Raw genomic sequence first — 5,337 nt, 5'->3', positions numbered from 1 at the left:
CCACAAGCCTGCCGGGGGCACATGCCTGCCATTCCCCACGGCGCTCTCATCCTCCGATTATAGGGCGCTTCTGGCACCCCCAGGGGGGCCCTGTGGCTCTGGGACCGGACTCCCTGCTGCTTTAGGGCAAAGCCAGTGGGGACCGGCTGGGCCAGGTATCAGCTTTCTTCCTTTCCTTGCATGGCCAGGGCCTGCAGCCTGCCTTCTGATTTGCTTGTATTATTAGGTCCCAGGGACTCTGGCAGTGGCCATGGGTGAGCTTGGGGGAGGGGGGCAGGGAGGGGTGCCCTGTGGAGGGACTTTATCCCTGAACCTGAGCTCAGTTGGGCTGGGGGGTTCCTGGGTTCCACAGCCTCCTCTGGGCAAAATGAAGAAGGTGCCTTTTGTACATTTGTTAGTGCTTTTTCTTATTCCATGGCTGTGTCCCCAGCTGCCCCCGGGCTCACACGTGGGCCTGCCTGGCCCCTGCTGCCCCTTGTGCCCCCCACCTCAGGGCTTGTTTCTGTTCTATAAATTAACCTAGTTCGTGGCTGATCTCTTATTAATTGCTTTCTCCCTCTGGTAACATATGGGCATGTTTACTAGGGCGCTTAATGTCCTGGCTCTACAGGGACAGTTAATTTTGGAAGTTGGGCCCATACTGCCCCGGGGTGCAGGAGGAGACCCTTCCCAGGGTACACGACCCTTCTGGCCCCCCACTGGGGGTCCCGAACTGCTGACCTTTGGGAGAGAGGGATGCACACATTTTCGCTTCCTGTCCCAGCCCCCAAACAATTTGACAATGGCTGGCAGCAGCAGAGAGGCTGTGTGCTCTGCCACCAGAGTGACAGGTGTCCTTAGGCCATGGGAGAAGAGGACATGTACCCCTTTCACTGGCTGCATTTAGCCCGAGACAGAAGCCTGCCCTCTGCCTCTCCAGGGGCCTCATGGGCAGAGCTGCTTTGATTTCATTGTCTTCCTTCCTCCCCTTCTTCCTCCTGCCCACCCTCCCTCTCTCCCTTCCTTCCTTCCTCCCTTCCAGGCTGGGTTGTCCAGTTTCCCTGCCCTCACTCTGGGACAGATCCTCCTGACGTGGGACAGTCCCTCCGAGACTCAGTGCTCTCACCTTGGGCCTTATCTTCGACATCTGCAAAACAAGGGACAAAATAGTCACCTTCAGGGTCCCTCTCTGTCCTGAAGCTCTGAAATCCTGCCTGCAGTGACTGCTCTGGGACACACAGGGTTCCCAAATGCCGTCTTGGCCCCTGGTAGTCCAGGGACACCCTCAGCCCGCCTCCCCCTTAGGTGGGGGGTGGGAGGTGGGCGGTAAAGAAGAGAAGAGGTTAAATTCCTCCTCCTGAGCCAGCCTGAGCAGTGCCCAGGAACTGGGGTGGGAGGGAAGGGGTTAGTGGCGGGAGCTCTGCTTGGGGGAGATGAGCCCTCTGATACTCACCTTGGGGCCTGGAAAACTCTCCATGTCTCCAGATCTTTAGGAAAGGCACACAAAGTGCATTACTATTAACTAAACTCCAGAATTTATTTGGGTTTTAGCGGTTTTCCCACGAATGCCCTCTCTCTGCTCCAGGAACGCCCCCCCCCCCCCCCCCCCCCCCCCCCCCCCCCCCCCCCCCCCCCCCCCCCCCCCCCCCCCCCGCCCCGCCCAGGGCGCCTTGCTGTATCTACATCGTCAGGTTTTCTTGTCTCATCCGGCCTGTGTTAGCTGCTTTTCTTGTTGTTGTTTTTCATTACCTTGACAGTGTGTACTGGTCACACATCTTGTAGAAAGGCTCTCTCTCTCTCTCTCTCTCTCTCTTTTTTATAGTTATTTTTGAGAAAAAGAGGCAGACCAGGAGCGGGGGAGGGGCAGAGAAAGGAAGACACAGAATCTGAAGCAGGCTCCAGGCTCTGAGCTGTCGGCACAGAGCTCAGCGTGGGCCTCAAACTCACAAAACTGCGAGATCATGACCTGAGCTCAAGTCAGATGCTTAACCGACCTAGTCACCCAGGCGTCCCTGTAGAAGATCTCTCAGTTTGGCTTTCTCTCATGTTTTTCTCATGATCAGACCAGTGTTACGGTTTTGGGAAAGAATATTAAAGAGGCCAGGTGCCCTTTGCATCACATCACAGAGAGGGACCTGTGAGATCCGCAAGCCCTCCCTGGTGGCATTTACCCTCATCACATGGCATGTACCCACATCACACCCTAAGTGGCTATGTTTTGCTTCCCCCACAGTATTTTTTGGAACTCAGGCTTAGAGCTTAGTGGAGGGGATGAAGCCCCTCCCCAGCCTGGAGTGGGGAGTCTTCTCATACATTGTGTGGAAACCTTCGTAAGAAGGAACTGCCCTTCTTCACTCATTATTCACTAACTCATTCATAATGTACATCTGCATGGAGATATACATATTTTGTGCTTTGGGTTATACTCCAGTGCCATGTTATGTATTTCGCTGTCAAATCATGGCTTTGGCCATCAGCTGCTCCTGCGGGTTGGCTCTGTGTTCCTCTGACATCACAATACTTTTGTTTATCAACCACTTCCTTACTTTCTCGTCCTGCCACACCCTCCACACGCGTGTTGTATTTCCCTGCTCTAGAATCACCGCTCCTCCAAGGAGCCGTGGTGTCTTTTATCAGAGAGTTAGAAACCAAGATCTGGCGCTGAGGTGCTCACCGCCGCTGGGGCGTTTGTCGTTGCTTCCAGGTCTTCTCTGCAGGCAGCGCTCGGGAATACGATGTGTATGTCAACCCACGTATATGCACAACTAAAACTGTTTCTAAGTACACATTTGCGTGTGTGTTACATGCATGTTAAGTTAAACATGGCTTCTTACTGGTGTCTATGACCCTAACAGAGTTTTAAATGATGCGCAATTTGAATGAATCTGGGAGTGGTACTAACTCAGAGAAAAATATGAACATGAAAACAAGAATCTCCATTCCTGAGCTCTAGAAGGAGGATATTGGATTTTGCACAGGATGGAATGAAGCTTGAAGCCTATCTTCTTTCTCTTTTTAAAGTTTATTTATTTATTTTGAGAGAGAGAGCACAAGCAGAAGAGGGGCAGAGAGAGAGGGAGCGAGAGGATCCCATGCTGACAGCATGGAGTCCAGTGTAGGGCTCAGACTCTGAACCATGAGATCACCACCTGAGATGAAATCACGAGTCAGACGCTTAACGGACGGAGCCCCCCAGGTGCCCCCAGCCTGTCTTATTTCAACCCACATGACCCCAGCTCTTATCTAGATGACAGAAAGGACATTTAATTCCTTCGTGTTTTCACTTTTCAGCCACCTGTCTGCCATCACATGGACACAGATGGTGACAGACTGACATGATGCATCCACACGTAAAGAAAAAGAAAAGTCCCCTCCTTCCGGAGCCAGCGCTGTTAAGGGTAGGATGGCAGTGCTGTCCAAGCAGTTGGGTGTTGGTCTTCTGTGGCAGGTCCTTCTCTCTCTGGGCACTTCCCTTTGCCTCCTACTTTGCCTATGGGGCCTTGACAATTTGAGATGTTGCACTGTCAGCAGACTGGCTCTCCTTGCTTTGAAATTTCCACCCCAAGTAGGTCATTAGAGCCATAGAGCCCCCTAGCCTGGGTGAGGAAGTACCACAAGGATTACAAGAAACCTGGTCTTCACTCCTTTAGGAAAAATCCGGTCCAATCTGCCCCCAGCACAGTCCAGGCCAGGCAAGGGTGGCTTTCTGGTTCCCCAGTCTGAAGGAGGCCCAGGCTTTACCATTATGCTGAGCTCTACCTTCAGCTTTGGGACAGATGGCAGTGACCAGCTGCCGGCCACCATGACCTGTTTGTTTTTTTATGTTTATTCATTTATGTTTGAGGGAGGGTGGAGGGAGGGGCAGAGAGAGAGGGAAGGAATCCTAAGCGGGCTTTGTGTTGTCGGTGCAGAGCCTGATGGGGTGGAGGTGAGGCTCGAACCCATGAACCAGGAGATCATGACCTGAGCCAAAGTCAGATGCTTTACCGACTGAGCCACCTGGGCACTTCTGAAGCACCAAGAGCCTTTAGAGATCTGACTTGTGCAACAGAGAAAGATATCATAATTCTGCCTTCTGATTTAAATCTCTTCTAGAAGGGCTCACCAGGCCTGGTGCTGATTCATATGTGCCAGTCCTGCGGGGAGCTGTGTGCTTCTGGAGAGAGAAGTAGACTCAATCTCAGGCAGTAAGGCAAGTAACGGGCTCTTCCCGGACTGTGTACCCAGCACCCTGTCGGCCACTGTGTACCTAGCACTCTGCTGGCCACTGGGGGAGAGAGCAAGTGAAAGGGAGACATCTGTTTTGCCCCCACTGTCCCCTGGGGAAGGTGAGATGCACAAGAAACCACACCAGGAGTAGGAGTCCTGGCCCGACCGGCCTGTGGACCTCCCAGAGGCTGTGGGAGCAGTCAGTGAGTGGCATTTGGGATTAGACCCTAAATCTGAAAGTCAGGAATCTTCGAGGTCGCTTTCCAGATGTGTGATCTTGGTGGGGTTCACTTCACCATCTCAAGCCTCCACTTCCTTGTCCATAAACAGAAAAATATTTGCAAGAATATTGTGAGGACTGATGCGATGACATCTGTGGAGCCTTGGCTGCTGTGCAGTACCATGCGGTCCCTGGAGCCGCCATCACTGCTGTGTAAAAGAGAAGACCAAATCTTCCAGTTTGGCATGATGTGAGGAAAATGGCAACTTCTATCTGTGGTCTTCCTCCAAAAAATGCATAACTCCAGTATAATTATGAGAAAGAGATCAGAAAAATCTCAGTTGAAGGGCAGTCTACAAAATACCTGACTAGGACGCCTCAAAGCTGTCAAGGTTATCAAAAATGAGGAAAATCTGAGGAAATGGCACAACTAAGAGGAAGCCAAGAAGACCTGAGAATTAAATGAAATATGGGATCATGGAACAGAACAGGGACACTGGATAAAGACTAAGGGAACCTAGGGGCGCCTGGGTGGTTCAGTCGGTTGAGCGTCCAACTTTGGCTCAGGTCGTGATATCATGGTTTGTGGGTTCGAGCCCCGCTTTGGGCTCTGTGCTGACAGCTCAGAGCCTGGAGCCTGCTTCAGATTCTATGTCTCCCTCTCTCTCTGACCCTCCCCAGCTTGCACTCTGTCTCTCTCTGTCTCAAAAATAAATAAATATTAAAAAAGTTTTTTTTTCTTAAAAGGAGGCATGTTTTCCTTAGGATTGGCATCACAAACACCTGCATTACATACAAATCACCTGGGAGTCTGCATCACCCGAGGGTAATTAATCTTGACGCTTATGCTGGGTTTCCACCACCTCCACATCCACAGCAAATTTGTCATCTGCAACCTTACTTGATGGAAGTGAACTTGTTTTCCTTTC

At 51.7% G+C, this 5,337-nt stretch overlaps 1 long non-coding RNA gene across 1 annotated transcript; it reads left to right on the top strand.

Annotated features, from left to right (window-relative positions):
* Positions 1-10: 10 nt before the first annotated feature.
* On the top strand, positions 11-4,431 carry LOC115271818. Its single transcript, XR_003900104.1, has 3 exons — positions 11-155; positions 3,271-3,377; positions 4,075-4,431. It is a non-coding gene; the product is annotated as an uncharacterized LOC115271818 (long non-coding RNA).
* Positions 4,432-5,337: the final 906 nt, after the last annotated feature.

Source organism: Suricata suricatta, chromosome 2 (genome assembly GCF_006229205.1).
Source record: "Suricata suricatta isolate VVHF042 chromosome 2, meerkat_22Aug2017_6uvM2_HiC, whole genome shotgun sequence".
NCBI lineage: Eukaryota > Metazoa > Chordata > Mammalia > Carnivora > Herpestidae > Suricata > Suricata suricatta.
Note: the sequence above shows the minus strand (reverse complement) of the source record. Positions and strands in the feature narration are given on the sequence as shown.